This window comes from Triturus cristatus, chromosome 12 (genome assembly GCF_964204655.1).
Source record: "Triturus cristatus chromosome 12, aTriCri1.1, whole genome shotgun sequence".
NCBI classification, from domain to species: Eukaryota; Metazoa; Chordata; class Amphibia; order Caudata; family Salamandridae; genus Triturus; species Triturus cristatus.
This window is the reverse complement of record NC_140595.1, coordinates 171,910,717-171,929,662: the sequence shown is the minus strand read 5'-3', so window position 1 is coordinate 171,929,662 and position 18,946 is coordinate 171,910,717. Positions and strand designations below refer to the sequence as shown.

General features: G+C 44.7%; 1 protein-coding gene across 2 annotated transcripts in view; it reads right to left on the bottom strand.

Annotated features, from left to right (window-relative positions):
- Positions 1 to 18,946, bottom strand: part of ANKRD34A (ankyrin repeat domain 34A) — a 535,455-nt gene that overhangs the window by 373,435 nt on the left and 143,074 nt on the right. The window contains exon 2 of one of the 2 annotated variants that reach the window (XR_014971938.1): positions 16,455 to 18,194. The exons of the other annotated variant lie outside the window; for it this stretch is intronic. The gene's annotated coding sequence lies outside the window, so the exon portion shown is untranslated. Of the gene's footprint in view, positions 1 to 16,454; positions 18,195 to 18,946 lie in introns of those variants that run through there. 2 annotated transcript variants of the gene reach the window in all.

Genomic DNA, 18,946 nt, shown 5'->3' with positions numbered 1-18,946 from the left:
GCCATGTCTTCCCTGGACCGGAATCAAGCATCCTAGGACCGGTTTCTGGCTATCAGCCGTCATCAGCCAGGATAGCTTGACTCCAGTGGCGTAGTGAGCACGGGTCCCACGTCTGGGAATACCCATCCCACTTAGGGCGAAAAGCGTTACAACAAACAAATGATGGACGGAATGCTGACAATGCAGACATTCTCCCCCAGTCAAGAGATCTGGGTTAAATCCATCGTTCTTTTGCCCACTACACCACCCCAGTTTGGACATGGCCATATGCAAATCAGTCTTGACCCTGTGCCTCATGGGAACAGTCCAGCCCGAACTGCCAAGCCATGTCTTCCCTGGACCGGAATCAAGCATCCTAGGACCGGTTTCTGGCTATCAGCCGTCATCAGCCAGGATAGCTTGACTCCAGTGGCGTAGTGAGCACGGGTCCCACGTCTGGGAATACCCATCCCACTTAGGGCGAAAAGCGTTACAACAAACAAATGATGGACGGAATGCTGACAATGCAGACATTCTCCCCCAGTCAAGAGATCTGGGTTAAATCCATCGTTCTTTTGCCCACTAAACCACCCCAGTTTGGACATGGCGATATGCAAATCAGTCTTGACCCTGTGCCTCATGGGAACAGTCCAGCCCGAACTGCCAAGCCATGTCTTCCCTGGACCGGAATCAAGCATCCTAGGACCGGTTTCTGGCTATCAGCCGCCATCAGCCAGGATAGCTTGACTCCAGTGGCGTAGTGAGCACGGGTCCCACGTCTGGGAATACCCATCCCACTTAGGGCGAAAAGCGTTACAACAAACAAATGATGGACGGAATGCTGACAATGCAGACATTCTCCCCCAGTCAAGAGATCTGGGTTAAATCCATCGTTCTTTTGCCCACTAAACCACCCCAGTTTGGACATGGCCATATGCAAATCAGTCTTGACCCTGTGCCTCATAGGAACAGTCCAGCCCGAACTGCCAAGCCATGTCTTCCCTGGACCGGAATCAAGCATCCTAGGACCGGTTTCTGGCTATCAGCCGTCATCAGCCAGGATAGCTTGACTCCAGTGGCGTAGTGAGCACGGGTCCCACGTCTGTGAATACCCATCCCACTTAGGGCGAAAAGCGTTACAACAAACAAATGATGGACGGAATGCTGACAATGCAGACATTCTCCCCCAGTCAAGAGATCTTGGTTAAATCCATCGTTCTTTTGCCCACTACACCACCCCAGTTTGGACATGGCCATATGCAAATCAGTCTTGACCCTGTGCCTCATGGGAACAGTACAGCCCGAACTGCCAAGCTATGTCTTCCCTGGACCGGAATCAAGCATCCTAGGACCGTTTTCTGGCTATCAGCCGTCATCAGCCAGGATAGCTTGACTCCAGTGGCGTAGTGAGCACGGGTCCCACGTCTGGGAATACCCATCCCACTTAGGGCGAAAAGCGTTACAACAAACAAATGATGGACGGAATGCTGACAATGCAGACATTCTCCCCCAGTCAAGAGATCTGGGTTAAATCCATCGTTCTTTTGCCCACTACACCACCCCAGTTTGGACATGGCCATATGCAAATCAGTCTTGACCCTGTGCCTCATGGGAACAGTCCAGCCCGAACTGCCAAGCCATGTCTTCCCTGGACCGGAATCAAGCATCCTAGGACCGGTTTCTGGCTATCAGCCGTCATCAGCCAGGATAGCTTGACTCCAGTGGCGTAGTGAGCACGGGTCCCACGTCTGTGAATACCCATCCCACTTAGGGCGAAAAGCGTTACAACAAACAAATGATGGACGGAATGCTGACAATGCAGACATTCTCCCCCAGTCAAGAGATCTGGGTTAAATCGCTCGCTAACCTGAAGCTGGTGTTGGTGTACCTGGACTGAGGACTGCGAGGCCCAGCAGCCCTCCACCTTCCCGCTGCCTGCCTCTTCCTCGAGTGCCCGCCCTTGGTGATTACTTCAATCCTCGCGGCCCCCGCTTCGCGGGAGCCGCTCGCTAACCTGAAGCTGGTGTTGGTGTACCTGGACTGAGGACTGCGAGGCCCAGCAGCCCTCCACCTTCCCGCTGCCTGCCTCTTCCTCGAGTCCCCGCCCTCGGTGATTACTTCAATCCTCGCGGCCCCCGCTTCGCGGGTGCCGCTCGCTAACCTGAAGCTGGTGTTGGCGTACCTGGACTGAGGACTGCGAGGCCCAGCAGCCCTCCACCTTCCCGCTGCCTGCCTCTTCCTCGAAACCCCGCCTCCAGCCCACCCTCATATTCCCGCACACGCATTTCCGCAGCGCGGAACGCAGCCTGGGCAAAGCCCGGGCCAAGGGCGGGCCCGTTTATGCCCGTTCGTGCCCGCGAGAGTCCGGTCCGGCCCTACCTTCTGACTGCACCAATCCTGTGAGTACATTTAAATTCTGCTCAAAGTCATAAAGTCAGACGCTGGAGAACAATGGTGAATAAAAGGGGCACGAAATCGAGCGCCACTGATCATGTTGCCGGCTCGTTGGACAAATTCATTGTAAGAGCCTCGTCAATACTCGAGCACGAAATTGCAATTACTGAGCGTCGGTTGTCTATGGAACCACTCTCTTCTAAACGCTCTTCATTGGGCACTATTGCACCTAGCTGCTCTCCTGTTGCCTCCCCCTCCACCAGGTCTACTATGATCACTCATAAAGGTTATCCTTGCCTATCAACTTTACCTATCGTCCCTGCTGATAAATCTATAGACATGGCCACCAATGTTCCTGCTTCCGTACAGGGCCCTTCCATTATGCCTGTAACTCCAGCTCGGGATGTGGGCACCATCCCCAAAAGGAAAAAAACTGGGATTTCACCAAAACGTAGGAGGAATAAAATACAGAAACTTAATTCTGAAACCCTGGACACTTCTTTGACTGTATCTACAGCTACTACCCAGCTAACCTGCACAGAGCGTCCTTCCCCAGATGTAGTCTCACCGCTTTTTGATATAGACCTGTTACTTGGGAAAATGTCTACTGTGCTAGCTCTAGCCATCCGGCCGCTCGAGCTTAGATTAGTTGCTATAGAAAATAGGTTGGTTGTATTGGAGGCAGCCTTAGCTAAAAATGACGAAAATATACAATCTATTACACTTTGTCTACATTCATGCCAAAATCAGGCTAAAATTCTTGAAACCCCCTTAATTTCGCAAGACCTATCTGATACTCAGCCTATCCAACAACGGGGAGTCATACGTAATCCCCACCAGAGTCTTCGACGGGGGGTTTCTTCTTCCTAAATTACATGCCAAAAATATGTCTGTTAGCTTCCTTCCAACAGCCAACCATTGTCCCGAGCCTCCTGTCGAGGCTCCTCCTCCTCTGGACCTCCATGTATCGATCTTCCCCCTGAAAGTGCCCCTTACGTGGCTGTTTTGACCAATGTTCCCAAACTGACCTCCAAGAGACCAGAATCCTTCCAGGAACTTAAAAATAAAGTAATGTTCTGGTTGAACACCTATAGACCCCTGCCTACGAACGTACGATCTTCTATCTTGTTTGTCAGAAGAGTTGGTTGGGTGGGCCATAAACAAAAAAATGTGGGAGGTGACTGTGTCATTGTTAACTTTAAAAACCCTGAGGTGGTTGGTCATATATGTAGTCCCGCCTTTGATAACCTATCTTCCAACATTAAAACGCTTCATTTAGGTTATTTCTAACCCCCGTCTATCAAACCTCCTTTTCCTTGCCTAAGGCTCCTTGCTCCGTCTTATAATTATGTTGACCGAGAGCAATCTAGTGATGGTACGTGGGGTAGGACGCCTGTTAATGAAGCTTTAGGCTTTCCAACTTATAACAGGTTTAGCCTGCTGGATGAGGTGGAATGACTAGAGACACAAGCTAACAACCAACCATCCTTCACCTCCCTTGTAGACGAGACCGGTGGTAAGGGAGCCCAAGGTGTCCTACCAGTGACTACTTTTGTGGGTCCTGCATCTTTGCCAGTTGAAACTATATCTCCCATCCTTTTAGGTTCCATGTGGGACGTTTCTACTCAACCTTCGGTTTTGAAGATTGTCCCTGCGAACCAATTAGTAACTACTGACACTTTACCCGCCCAGCCTAATTCTATAGATGTCCCCCCTAATTCTGACAGTCAGTTTAAAATTCTTAGCTGGAACATCGCGGGTCTAGCTACCAACATTGGCAATCCAGAGTGGTGTTCTTTTATTGACCCTTTCGGGATCTGCCTATTACAGGAAACCTGGTCAACTGAACCTATTCATAGACTGGGGTATACTACTTATATACAACCTGCCATAAAAGGTCATCGGGGGAGGCCTTCGGGGGGCCTGTGTGTTTGGGTGGGTATTCATCTTGGCTTTAACATCAAAAGGGTTGTAACGAATAGTAATGATATAATTTGCATTCTTTTGTCTCATAAAAAGACCCCTAAGATTGCACTTATCAATATTTATTCGCGTTCTGCTCGTGGGGGTGGCTCATCACCCACTTTTGATTTTTTGTCAATCCTTTTGGAATCACTCCCAGACGATGTTGTGTTGATGATCGGAGGAGACTTTAATTGTCACTTCGAGCCTCTGTCTGGAGTAACCCCATTTTCACTTGAGGAAGATGAGGTTAGATCTATACCATATACTAGTATGTACCCAGTCAAACATTGGACCCCTGTGGTTCTCCAGCTTACCTCCCTTACTTACGCCTTCTCTATGAGAGCGTGTAATGGTCATTTTAACGGGGATATACCGGGCCAGCCAACCTATAGGGGAATGGGTCACGAATCTGTGATTGATTATGTTTTGGTCAGTCTAGATCTATGGCCCAATGTGCTGGGCTTTAAGATAACTAGACGAACTGAGAGTGACCATGACCCCTTGACAGTTGTTCTAAATTTTCATCTATTGAACATGGGGCCAGCTATAGACATTCCTCCAGCAGGTAACCTAAGAGTCATACAAGGGGGGAAGAGGATTCGCTGGTCTACTATAAAACACTCCGATACGGCATTAGCCAGCTTGTACCTAAAAATACTCCCTTTACTTGATAAGGTGTTTAAAGGGGATGCTAACAATACTGCAGCTGACGGCACCTTGGATTTGGTTAAAATCCACAAGGAACTTGTGGAAATACTGCGTGGCTCTTTTTACACCATAGGTCCAGTCAATGCAAAGAAGCCGGGTAATAAAAACTCCTGGTTCACAAAGGACTGTAGGCTAGCTAAACAGGACTTATTACTGGCCATCAGGGTGGGCAATCTTCCACTTATTCGGGAAGCAAGGCGGGCTTACAAAAAGATAATTCTTATTGCTAAGACCGAGTGGGAAGAGGAAAGATGGGTTGCTATGAGATTAGCTCTCGTGGCAAAAGATTTAAGATCCTTTTGGAATCTTGTCCACTTTGGGAAACCGGAGGGCAATACCTTGATTGACCCAAGCGTTTCCGAAGACGCTTGGGCTTCTCATTTTGAAAATTTGTATTCGATTAATACAACCAGGAGGGTTGATCCCCCTGCTATTTTAATGGCCATGGATCCTTCCTGGCTTGTTCCCCCCTGGACCCTATCAGAAGTGGACCTGGCATTGGATCAGCTTCAAGCGAATAAGGCCCCAGGGCTAGATTGTATTCCCGGGGACCTTTATAAGGACGAACGGAAGATCTGGGCCCCTTACCTTCAAATCCTCTTCAACGCCATCTTACAAGGTTCACCGGTACCATCAACCTGGATGGGAGCGGAAATTATTCACATCTTTAAAAAGTGATCCCCCCTCGATCCAGGTAATTACAGGCCTATAAGCCTAATAGACGTGAGCCAAAAAATGTATTCTAGGCACCTCTTGCAACGACTACAGAACTGGATAGAAGAGAATAATATACTAACCCCACTTCAAGCGGGATTTAGACCCAAAATATCAACCATGGACCAACTATTTAGGCTCCAGATCCTTTATTGGAAACATGTGATATTGGATGGGGGTAGCCTATATATGACGTTCGTGGATTTGAAATCCGCATTTGATTTGGTGGATCGTAACCAGTTATGGAATCTACTTCTAGCCATGGGGGCCCCGCCATACCTATGCTATCAATTGAAGATTCTCCATGATGGGACTTACACTAGAGTCCGTTATGGAAAACACGGCAATTTGACTGGCCCTTTCCCTGTTGAAAAGGGAGTACGACAGGGTTGTGTTCTTGCCCCAACCCTGTTCTCTCTCTTTCTTAATGGGCTCATTGCCGATCTTTTGGACACCACTGACATCGACGCACCAAAATTGGCCTCTAGAAAATATCCTGCCCTCATGTTTTCTGACGACACCCTGCTGCTGTCAAAATCCCCAATGGGTATGCAGCGGGTTTTGGATCAGTTTACTAATTTCTGCAAAAAAAGGAACCTGGTGGTGAATATAGGTAAAACAAAGTATATGGCTTTTAATGTAAAACCCTCCAATTACCCACATCCTAAAATGGAAGGTATCGCCCTGGACCGGGTCACTATATTTGAGTACCTAGGTCTGACTTTGAACGATAAAATGGGTTGGTCCCCACAAATGCGTAAAGCCAATTTAAAACTTAACCAGGCTGTGGGGGGCATCCTTAAAGTTTACAAGAAATGTCGTTCAAAAATTATAAGTGCCCCCTTAGAAATTTACTGTGTGCAATCTAGATCCTCTACACTGTACGGGGCTGAATTATGGGGCCATACCCGTGTAAATGACTTGGTTACTACCGAAAATAACTTTATGAGGAAACTCTTATCCCTTCAAAATAACACGCCGCTTATGCCATTGAGGTTGGATCTTAACATCCGTCCCATCTCTGAGGTTGTTGCCGCCAGACCGGTGATGTACTGGAAAAGGCTCTGGAGTACACCAGAGCTGGAATGTTACAGAGACGAATTGAAAGTAATCCTGGGTTCACTCGGGCCGATAAGATCCCTTGGCTCCAGTATGTTAGACAGACATTAACCCATATTGGTCTTGCCCATCTCTGGGTTAACCCAGAGAATTCTACTCTAGGCATTTCCAAAAAAACTCTTGCTTCAACATTTAAAGACTACTTTTTAACGAAAGCTTACAGTTCAGTTAGACCTTCTAGTCTGACAGATGCTTTCCTAGATGTTAAATCTCACTACGCCTTTGTACCTGACCTTGATGCTATCCAGCCCATTCTAGCAAAGAAGCTATATTTACAGTTCAGATATGGAACCCTCCCTCTTTATTCATTTACTGATCGATGGGTGGGCGGTTCCCAGCACACTTGTCCTGGTTGTTCAACTGAACTGGAAACTATGATCCATGTCGTGCTTTTCTGGCCAGCATATGTCGGTATTCGGAAAAAATGGATCATACAATTATGTTTAAACTTGGGTTTTAGGAGTTACCTCGATTTCTTTAGAATCCTGCGAAGCGATTCAAATCCACTTGTTGTGGTTGTAGTTTCTAAGTTTTTGTTTGCGATGTGGTTAATTCGTAGGAAACTAATAAGCAATAATACTGATTGATTTACTGGTTTTAAAAGGGGTCTGACTACTGATAAATTATTTTAACACCCTGTTCTCTAACATGGGCTATTGTATTAACTGGAACATGTACTCTAAATGTATTCTAAATGAACTGTTTTATATTGTACTTTTATGATTCTAAACAATCGCAATAAAGTTTTTTGGATTGGATTGGATATCCCTTCTTAGATGTGGAGCCTTACTCGGATAAATATCAAACTTCTGGACCCATCGACAACGCAATAGACTGGAACCCGGGTAGGTTCATGAAGGACGTCAGCATGGTTCTGTGACTTACGCATCAGTAAAAAGCCATCTGTGAAGGTACTGGTGCACAGTGTTGTTGAAGCCAACAACCGCACCGCATTGTTAGTTTGTGTACACTCTTACCACACTTCTTGATGTTGTTCCTATTATTACATTATCTTGTTTTACATGTGTAGTTGCTTTCCTTTAGTTAACCTTTGGTGATTTGTGGATTAAAATTACTCTTTTTTCAATTTTTATTATTTTCACAATTGTTATGTAGGGCCCAGAGACTCGTGCCATATGATTCACTTTACAAATTGTTCAAATAAAAAATACGACAGACGGGACCCCCATACCACATTTCTTAAAACAGAAAGATAGGTGAAAAACCGCAAAAAGAAGGTAAGTACATCTTTTACAACCTAGGTATAAGCAATCCATGAGTGTGGTTGGGTGGTACAAAAAATCCAAATAGTAAAGTAGCGTGGATTCAAAACACGAATTTTGTTGCAGTTTTGCTACATTTACTTAGGGTCTGATTAGCAAAGGTAAATTTACACTTGTGTCGATATTTACTCTTTGTAGGTATTCATACATTTTTATTTAATAGTAGCGTTATGTGGAGACTCCTCAGTCAGGGCAGAGAGCTCCTCACATAATAAGATAGGCCTGTGTACGGAGTCTCTGCAGTCGTAAAGTTAATATTAAATCTGAGTTTGTGAATACAGAAAAAGGGTAAACTTCCACAAAAGTGGAAGTTTACCTTTGTGATTCAGTCCCGCAGCATTTTTGCTGTTGAAAACGAAATAAACAGCTTTTTACCTTTTTTGTGGCTTAAATTCTATCAACCAACTGTTTGGCAATAAGAAAACAGTACATTATTGTATTCACAGTTCTTAATTTGAGCTGGTGGTTTCTGGTGCTCGGCACCAGCGCTTAATTGTCAGCACCAGCACTTATGACAGCTTCCACATGGTGGCGCTGGTTGTGTAATTTATAGATAAGCAGAAGGACAGTTGATTATTATTTCAATATGCATTTAAAACAACTTATACCTGCTGCTAAACCATTCCTATTGCTTTGGGGGCCTTGAACAGTCTGAATCGTCACACTTGTAGCAGTGTGATGGTTAATAGTTGTGTTGATACTATGATGGGCAGCGCTGGCAGGTGCAGGGGTGGTGCAAGCTGCAGTGGACTGCTGCAGAGGGCCCTGGCACTTATATTGTTTACAAATTAAGCACTGTGTATTCGAACAGGCTACACTGAGAAATAAAGTATTCAGAGGTCATTAACGACAGGCAAGATATTTTCAATGCACTTTTTTTAGCAAGCACTGCTTAAAAAACTGACATGTGCCCTAGAGAGTCCATTAACACACTGTTTTTTAATTCAGCATAAGCTTGTAGTAGTGTGTGTGTTTGTTTCCTCCCTAGTCTGTTGTGCAGCTGTTTTCGTCATATCCGCATTTAAATTTTTGTTTACATTTTTGAGAAGGGGAAAAAATTCTGTACACAATTAGCATGATCTATTTTTTATTTTTTTGCTGGGAGTAATATTCATTTAGAGGCGTTGAAGACAGTATAGTTTTTTTTGCTCTTTGATGTTGAAATTTGTTTTTAACGCTCCATGAATTACAAAAGCAACGATTTTATGACTCCTGTTTTTGTGCACCGTGGTGGGTGGTTGTGTCATATACATAGTGGAATGATTTCACTTTTTCCTAACTGCAGTGCTTTAAATGGGCAGGTGCTGTCCGGTGCTGAGTGCCTACACTTCTTTCATTTGAAAGGGAGAGTACCTGCACTTTACAGCATTGCTGCACTATATTTAATGGGAGAGTACATGCACTTCGCAACACTGCTGCGATATATTTCATGGGAGATTGCTAAGTAGCAAACAGGTACTCTAAATAGTGAGTACCTGCACTTCTATATTTCCATTTAAAGCCCTAACTGTGCAGTCTTTTTGGGGGAGAGATCAGGTCTATGCCCATACTCGTTTTTGAACAGCAGAAAGTGCTGATATAGCACTCAAACTATAAGCACATTTTGTTCTTTTGTTTTCGTTTTCAGCACTTGCATTTAGAAGTTTGGGGATCTCTGTGACTGATTTTATGCCGTGTCATTCGGTAGGTGCACTATTATTTTTGTGACCTCAGAGGAAGGGCACTTTATTAAACCCAGTGTCGTAGAAATCGACTTTGGGTGTTCCTGTTTTTAGTTTGTAGTTTCAGAATTATTGAGGTTTTTCCACGAGTAGTAGGTTGAGTTAGTTTGTTGCTTTTGTTAACCAGTTGATTTTACAAAGTTGGTGTGAGTTGAGTTATACTAATTAGGGCAGAAAATGACTCAACCCATAGAAGGTGAGGTGTAAGTGGGGATATGTGCAAAGGGATGTGCTTTGTTTCCTGCTCATGCACTGGCCAAACACATCAAATTAATGGGTGATGCAATTTCTGGTTCAGGTAGGCAGGAAAAGAAAGAATGAAAATGATGCTGGTCTCAAAGGTACATCAAGGTGAAAGTGTTAGAGGGTTTTCCGTATGTGGGCTAAAAGATGGGGAGGGCTGAATATAGCATGCTGCAAAGTATGCCTTTACATCGCGTTCCATAACAACGCGGTCGTTAAAACGACCGCTTTGTTAGAACGCGATACCTTTACAACGCAAGTCATTAGATCGACTTGCACTAGATGGCGCTCCAACATTAGGAATATTATAATTTACTATTCCAACTCCACCCTGTGCAACAGTAGGGAAGGTGTTGGAACAGTGAATCATGCTATTTCTTAGGTTGGAGTGCCATCTAGAGCAAGTCGATCTAATGACTTGCGATGTAATGGCATCACGTTGTAACGATGCAGTCGTTGTAACGACCGCGTTGTAATGCTAACGCGATGTAACAACCGTGTTGTAAAGGTTGTTTCCCGAGAGAGCTGTATGTGCCAGATAGAACCTGTTTGGATATAAATAAAGACTGTTTTATTAAATTATTCGACATTTGCTTCCCAAGTTGTTCCTCAGTCTGCTTGTCAGCGGCAGGGCTTATTTGGGATGTTGTACAATTGAACAATCATCCGTTCCCGTAGCTACTGGTAGTGGAAAGGAGCTGATGAAAAAGGCAGATGGGAAATGATGTTGGATCTTATAGTGGGGTAGGAGAAAACAAGTCAGGACAGTTTCTTGAATATCAAGATCACTCAGCCTTGAGGAGGTGATGTTCCTTGCCAGAAATAGAATGGAAACCCAGTAGTTGTAGTGTGGCCACGGTTGTCCTCAGGTCGTTCCAAGTGGTGATTAAGGCAGATTTAGTCCCTTTTCCTAGTTTGCCATCTCTTTGAATGTCAGATAGAAGGTTGTTTTGTTTGTTTACAAAAAAGCTGAGATCTGTTGGATGGATAATCTTTCGCTGACTTTACAGAGAGTTGGAGATCGGTAGAATTGGAACAGGTCTCTCCGGTCAAGACTTTGTTTCTTTTGGATCATCCTGGTATAACATAACGTGTATTTGTAAAGCGCACGCTCACCCAAGGGTATCTTGGCGCTGAATAACAGATGTTTATTGATACCCAACCCAATGGTACTCATCTTATCGAACTCAGAAGGATGAAAGGCTAAGTGGACCCACCAGGATTTGAACCCATGACCATGAGGTCAAACACGAGCCCTTACAGTGGACACATTAGCCCACTAAACCCGGTATAGGATGTCGACAAATCATTAGGATTTTTTTCTATTAATTAGGGACTTTTGATGATTGGCTTGGATAAAAAGGAGGTAGGACTGATGATGAAGAGGATTTTCTTGAATATGGGTGCTGGGCACTGATCTGCAGGGGATCTAGAGACTGATAGCAGAGGTTGTCTCACAGCCTGTAGTACAATGTCTTTCAAAGGCAATACATATTTTCACGGGGCAGCTTGGTAACTATCTTTTTAGTTCCTTGTGAAAATTGTTAAGGGCTCCAGTGGATGGAATTTGAGCCTTCTCCACCGCTTTCATTTCCCTCCATGGCATTCTAAGCACCTATGTCTCAGTCATAGTGCTTTATAATATTAACATGACATTTGTCCTTCTTCTAAGCCGCTCCCAAGTTTGCTAATGAACATAAATGTTTCCAAGACTGGTAGGGAATAATATATTTGATCATTCCATCAATACTGTTCCTGATAATTTTAATGCCTCTTGCACTACTTCCGGTTAAGAAGACAATGCTATGTTTTTCAAGCAACAGCTCTTCCAGAAGAATTGGTGCTGAGAGAAGTTTTGATTTAGCTCAGAATATCAAAAAGAGTCTTATAGTCAATATTTTCAGACCAGTTTCTGAACGTCATGATCGCTTGCTTGAAACACACAACATTTCCTTTGCTGGTTCCAGATTCTGTTTCAGCCTTAAACTGGCATGAACCAACCTGTCATTCCATGTTCATAGAGCAAATATTGGACACAGATATGGATTCTCCTGATTCTGAGAATAGTACGGAGTTCTGTGCATCCCACAAAGCATTATCATATACAGAAAGTCATGGAAACCATGCATATGCTTCCTGTTACTCAACCTGTCTCTTTAGGACACCTATTCAGGTTCTTTTCCACCGTCCTGCTACCTCCTTCACTTGAAAGTGGGCCTTTTCTCGTGGATCAGTGCATAGCTTTATTGATTAGGTACAGTTCTCAACCTTTCTTTACCTAAAGCCATAGACAAAAACACAGAATGGCCTCAAATTAACCTGTTGTGGTTATTGCGGCTCCTCCTGCATAATCGTTTGTGGTTAACGGAATCCTGGGTAAAGTAGTGGCGGCTCCTCCGCTAAGGCGGAGAAGCTTTGCCCCACTGCTTTGCAGCAGTGAAAGAAAATAATAATAAAATTATAATAACTTAATGTTATCATTTTATTTGTTCCTGCTGCTGCAGCATGGGGGCAGGGCGGGCAGCTCTGCTCGCAGTGCAGGGGAGGAGTGGTGGGCACACTGAAGTGCATATGACGCTTTGCCCGGCCATCTCGGGCCCGCCAAACATTCATGCGCACTAAGCATGTTCTCATACCAGGCTGCATTACAGCCCAAATGGAGAACATATGCAGGCCCCCAGTCCTTGTCTGAGCACTGACCTATGAGGAGCCGATTTGCTCAGAGGAGTCTGGCTGCTTCCTGTTTGGCCGATGCGGAGGAGAGACGGCATGGGAGAAAGCGGCAAGGAGGTAAGTGTCTTTTTCTTATTTTACACCCCTTTACCCTCTCGCCCGCCACCCCGGATCCGTGCTGACCGCCACTGGGGTATAGGTAAATGTTGTAACTTAGGTTTCCCTGCTGCCCAGCCAGAATGAGTGTGTTGTGGAATGTTGGATGGATGGAATGTTGGAGGTCTGTGAATGTGAGTTGGGTATGGGCTGAGCAGCAGGACAGTTGCTCCTGGTGGGGTTTCCTCATTTATACATGTAACAACTTAATAAAAGAACCTAACTAATTTACGCTAGAAGTCCAGAACTTCATTTGGATTACAACATTTTGGCGACGATTTAGAAGAAGAATCCACGTGTGCCACCTAAAGGAACTTAAAGAAAAAAGTGAAACTTGACTGAAACAGAAAAGAGATGTCCAAGCTTGTTGGAAAATTGAAACCTGACAGGTACAGAAAATAGAAGCCAAGTAAATCACAAGGTAAAAGACTTCTTTGTGGAAATTAAGTATGTAACGCTGTTTGGCACCCAAACCCCACCAGTGACCCTGCTATCGGTCGCCCTAAAACCCAGGTGTGCCAGATTCAGCTGTGTTAATCAACGGCATAGTACCAGCCACAGTGTATTTTGTATATGTGTTCGGGGGCAAAAAAAACCCGAGCCTCGGTGTGACGTGCTTACGATGTGACGGGTTGCCTTTATGTGAGTTCATACTCTGAAGTACCGTGATGGAAAAAAAAATTTGAACTCCGGTGTCAACTGCTCACGACGTGATGATTTGGTGCGAAATATGTTAATTAATGCGACGATCTGGTGTTGAATTGGGAGTTGTGCAGGGAGAATATGCACCATGAATTGAACACATCTGATTGTTCAAAGGAAGAGATCGGGCCCTGGTGCTGACTATTGATGTTGGCAGGGTTATTTTGCACTTTGGGATGTGGTGATCGAGAGTGGAGATCGGTCCCATTACTGCATTGAAGAACTGAAGCGAGATTGAGGAGCAAGAGGGGTGTGCTTAAGTTGTTGGCTCAAGATGTGGTGACATCGCTGTGGAATTTGCCCGGACGCTGTGAAAGTGGAAAGGAGAAGGAACTACCCGGATACTGTGAGAGTGGGAAAAAAAACGACGCTTTATTTGAAGTCATTGGCAAGAAGCAAGTTGTTGTTTTTCATTGGATATGACCGTTGTCTTCAGTAAAGCGAGTTGACGATTACAGTTTTTTTAAAAAAAATATCTGGCACGAGAGAATCAACATATGTGCTGGTTTACCTTCCCACAGTGGCTTTCAGCGTCATCTTCTGTGACGACTCCTCACTCCATTCACGTCTGTACTCCTGGGGGCATTACTGGTGCATGTTTGTGCCGAGAACCAGCCGGCTCTACGTCGACGTGCGTGCCTCCATTTTGTTTATGCTAAATCCAGGCATATATTGTCAAGCCAGGTATTTCGTTGAAAATTACTGTGAATGTCGCTGCCCGAAAATCGGCAGGGGGGTCTCGTACTGCGTAGAGAACCAGGTACTGACAATAAAGCTAATAGAAAGCAGTTGGTAAAAGAGGTTTGAGAGATGGCATGAAAGCAGTTTCTTCTTGCCCACGCATGTCAACCACAAAGCTCACGATTCTGTGGATTATTACTCCGTGAATAATGCCAGTGGGTTGGTGAGCTCCATGGAAGCAGTATGGCAACAGCGAGGGAAAAAAAAATGAGACAGTGATCCCACAAATGAGTCAGAGAGCCCAGAAGAAGCTTAAACAGGACAAAGGTCCCAGTATTGGAAGCGGGTCTGAGAGCCAAGAAGAAGCTTAAACAGGACAAAGGTCCCAGTAATGGAAGCAGGTCTTAGTGACCGTGTCGGGAACAATGTCCCGGAACTGGAAACACAACGGAAAGCCCAAAACATGTGGTCAAAGAGCCCATGTTGGGACAAAGGTCCCAGAACTTGATCCACAACAGGGACAACGGTCCCGGAAGCAAAAGATTGTTGTGTATGAGTTGGCATTGAGGTATTAGGCCACTCATTGGTTTGAGTTGTGTATGAGATGGCTGTGTTTTGGGAGTCACTCATTATTAGGTGTTGGTTGTTGTATAATGCGTGAATGAGACACCCATTGTCTTAGTGTTTGAGTTTCGTGGTAAGTGAGAGTAGTAGTTTTATTGGAAGTGAGGGTAGAAGTGTTATGAGGGTGTTTGTTTACATTGTTCCTGATACATATATATTGTTGTAAGGTTTGTCCCTGTATGTTGCTGGTCGTACCGGTCTGGCCAACTGGTGTGATCTGTAGCATATGGGTTTTGGTGTATGATGTTGGATGGTGGTTTAATTCAGGAAGTGACGTGATACTTTGGTCAGAATGTAATGTGGTGTGGAATTTTAATATAGTTTTTGTGCGAGTTGTGATGTAGTATGGTGTGAAAGGATGTTCTTTTGGTTCTATTAAGTATTCACTGTGTGCGAGATGAGATGTAGTATGGTGTGGAAGAGTGTTTTTTTTAAGTATTCTCTGTGTGCGAGATGAGAGGTAGTATGGTGTGGAAGAGTGTTCTTTTAATTATTCACTGTGTGCGAGATGAGATGTAGTATGTTGTGATAGGATGTTCTTATTTGTGAGTTTGATGCGTGGTAGTATTGTGTGACAGGTTGTGATGTGAGGTGTTTATATTGTATTGCTTGATTTTCTTATTATTAGTGCATTGTATTTAATTTCGTGACTATATGCTATTTGCCATAGTGTAATTATTTTAATTGTTTCATCTAAACTATTTCACAATGCATATTTTTCCCGTAAAGAAGGGAGATATATTGTAACTTAGGTTTCCCTGCTGCCCAGCCAGAATGAGTGTGTTGTGGAATGTTGGATGGATGGAATGTTGGATGTCTGTGAATGTGAGTTGGGTATGGGCTGAGCAGCAGGACAGCTGCTCCTGGTGGAGTTTTCCTCATTTAGACTTGTAACAACTTAAATAAAGAATTTAACTAATCTACGCTAGAAGTACAGAACTTCATTTGGATTACAACAGTAAACATCCAGCTCCTCCTTTATCTTTCTTTGTTAAGAGGAAGTGATTATGTAAGAGTAAAGGGAAACATCTTACCAGAATGCTTGTGTTGTGCTTAGACAGATTAGAAACTGCACATTATGGCTCATTGTAATATTCAGCTCTGTGAAAACTTTGAGAAGTTTGCTTCTCCCTCCCAACACTGCAGTGCAATTCCCCTTACCTTTTGAGAACAGTCTTCTTTGGACAGCGGCTCCTCTTCAGAGGAAGGGAAATATAGAGGAAGGTTTTCTTAAAGAAATGTTTAATGCTCCACATAAGTGCGCGACCTGTCAAAATGTCCTACTGATTGTCTTCAAGCCCCTGGACCATCTTTGGTGCCTGGAGTTTGTTTTCAAATTTAAACGGGGTAAACAAATCACTTGGAGATTTCTTTTCGGGGGGGCGCACATTGATGTTTCCTCATATGGCCTCCCATTTTGCCTTATGTTCACTCTGAAGTTCAACAGCATAATGAACAATGTTTGCCAAAAATGGGATATCATTTGAAAAATCGTGTTTTAAACAATTTAATTCAAGTCCTCAAATATGCTATTGGTACATCTAACACTTGCACTTACGCTTAGAAACGTGTATCCTAATACACAACTGCACACAGAGCCCTTGTCATGTTTTTGTTGCATATTCGCCTCACAGCAGTCAGAAACTAACATAACACAAGTCACAGCCATTTGCTAGGAGCTTAAAGAGGAAGACGAAGAACAGCAGAGAGACACAGACACATTCAATCAAAACAAGAAGACAGAATATACTTTCCCCTTTGTTTCTTCTGCAGATAAGAATCACCTGTGAACCTCTGGATCTTTAAACACGGACATACTCCCCAACAACCCCAGAGACATAAATGCAGCAAAAAACAGGGAAACACCAACTAACCTCAGCAAAGGGGTCATTGGGAAATCATGTCTCAGAAACTGCACTGAAAAGGTCTTAGCAGATTCAACTCGACAAAATACAGATTTTATTTTCTGCCCTGGAGGAGAACGAACGTTCAATTTCACTTGAAGGCAACGAAGTCAACAAAGTGCCTTTCGTCTCCTTTTAGTTTTTTATTCTTTACAGGTGTTTCTAATATTTATTTCTGGAAACGGGAGGAGCCAGTTGTTCTCTAACAACACCATCTTTCTTTGAATCAAAACATGCAGCACTGTCACTACTGTTGTAGTGACATAAAGGTCAACATCCCTGTTTCACCAGTGGTTGGCCACCCTCGTTTGGCTGCTGAATACACCAGTAGCGACTCTTCCGCAATGGCGGAGGAGCGTCGCCTCACTGGCTCAGAGCCAGCAGCAAAAAAATAACACGATATTACACCATTGTTTTATTTTTAAGCCGCTGACCCAGCCAGCGTGTGTAGGGAGGGGCGGGGCTGAGGCACCGGAGGGGGGAGGAGTAGTGCTAGTGCACTCCATAAGTGCCTTTGTGTGTTTGGCCAGCTGTCTCAGGCCGACCAAACCTCAAATGCACACTTAGGTTTCTCTAACCCGGCTGTATGGAACAGCCGAGAAAGAGAAACTCCACAGACTCCCTGGTCTAAGCAGGGTGTCTTTCTAGCCTGTGCAGGCCAATCCCCATGCTGCTCTGCAGCGCAGGGATTGGACAGGGAGTCTGTGACTATCCTGCAGTGTCTGGTGGGACAAGGAAGTCCTAGCACCAAGGTGCTACGCAGGAGGCGGCTGGCGGCAGGTAAACGTAACTTTTCTTTTAATGTTTTAATATTCGTACTTTTATTATGTCCCCTCCACCCTGCCCTGTGCCCCCTCCTGCGCTTCATCCCATATTACCTCCTTCCCCTGGCCCTCCACTTTGTGTATGTGGCAGCCGCCACTGGAATACACTCTATATGATTTCCGCACATGTTGTTCCAGATCATCATGAGCCATCTCTCCTGAGATTGTCCAGTAGCTCTTTTTTCAAGTTCAGCTTTATCTAGCTTTCCCTGGCACCATTTTTAAAAGTTGTCATTCCATCTAGCCCCATGCTTTGGTCCTCCAACAACTGGAATTTAGCTGCCGAGCCTCCAATCTCTTTCCCAATTTTCATAGGACAGGCAGATATACTCTCCGTCTTCTCTCGCACTGTTCTCACAACTCTTGCTCCAGAAACATCTCCCAAGAGGCTGAATCTGATCTGGAAGTTCTGTGCACCTTGTTTTCATGAAGCTGAGTGGAGTCGTATTGTGATCTTCCCTCGTCGCCACCCTCACATCAAGATCTCTGAAATCAGATTCTGACCTATTAAGATGGAAGGAGAGTGGACAAGCAATGAGAATGACCTTCACAACACTCACATAGCTGTACCTTCAGTTCGTGTTTGTGGACGAGTGATCTTGTGTGTTCTGACAGCAGCCACAAGGAATTGGACGGGGTCCATTGGGTTTGTGAAGGGAACGTCAATGGAGACAAAAGGTAGCAGCAAAATCAAAGAGGTACATAACCCAGGTAAATGTTCCATCTACATAATGGGACTTCTTGCTGCAAAGTACTGCACAGTATTCTATACAATATCATGTATACATTTATCCGGCTTCGAAAGGGGCTTGTTAAATACCCAATGGCAGCAGGCCTGGACTGGCCGTAGTGGGCACCGGGCGTTTCCCCGGTGGGCCCCTCGGGGAGCATTTTTGTTACCAGGGGCCGGCAAAATCGACCCCTGTAATAAAATCATCTGAAACCGGCACTAGCACACAGATCAGCAACCGCCCCACCCCCCCTCCGGAGCCAGCTGAGCAGTTTGCCAGGGCCGCTTTCGGTTCCTAGTCCAGCCCTGTATGGCAGAGCAGAATACATTTGTGGTTTGGTATTATTACATGGCCATGATGGTAAATAGGGGAGTGCTTGGTGCAAAGAAAATTCCTCTGTATCTTCAAATCAGGGTTGTAGTGGTGGGAACATGGCAAAAATGTTTGTGTGTATTTAAACAGACTGCAGCTGAGGTGCAATGACACAACAGCTTGAAAAACACAATACTACAGTACAGTAAAGTT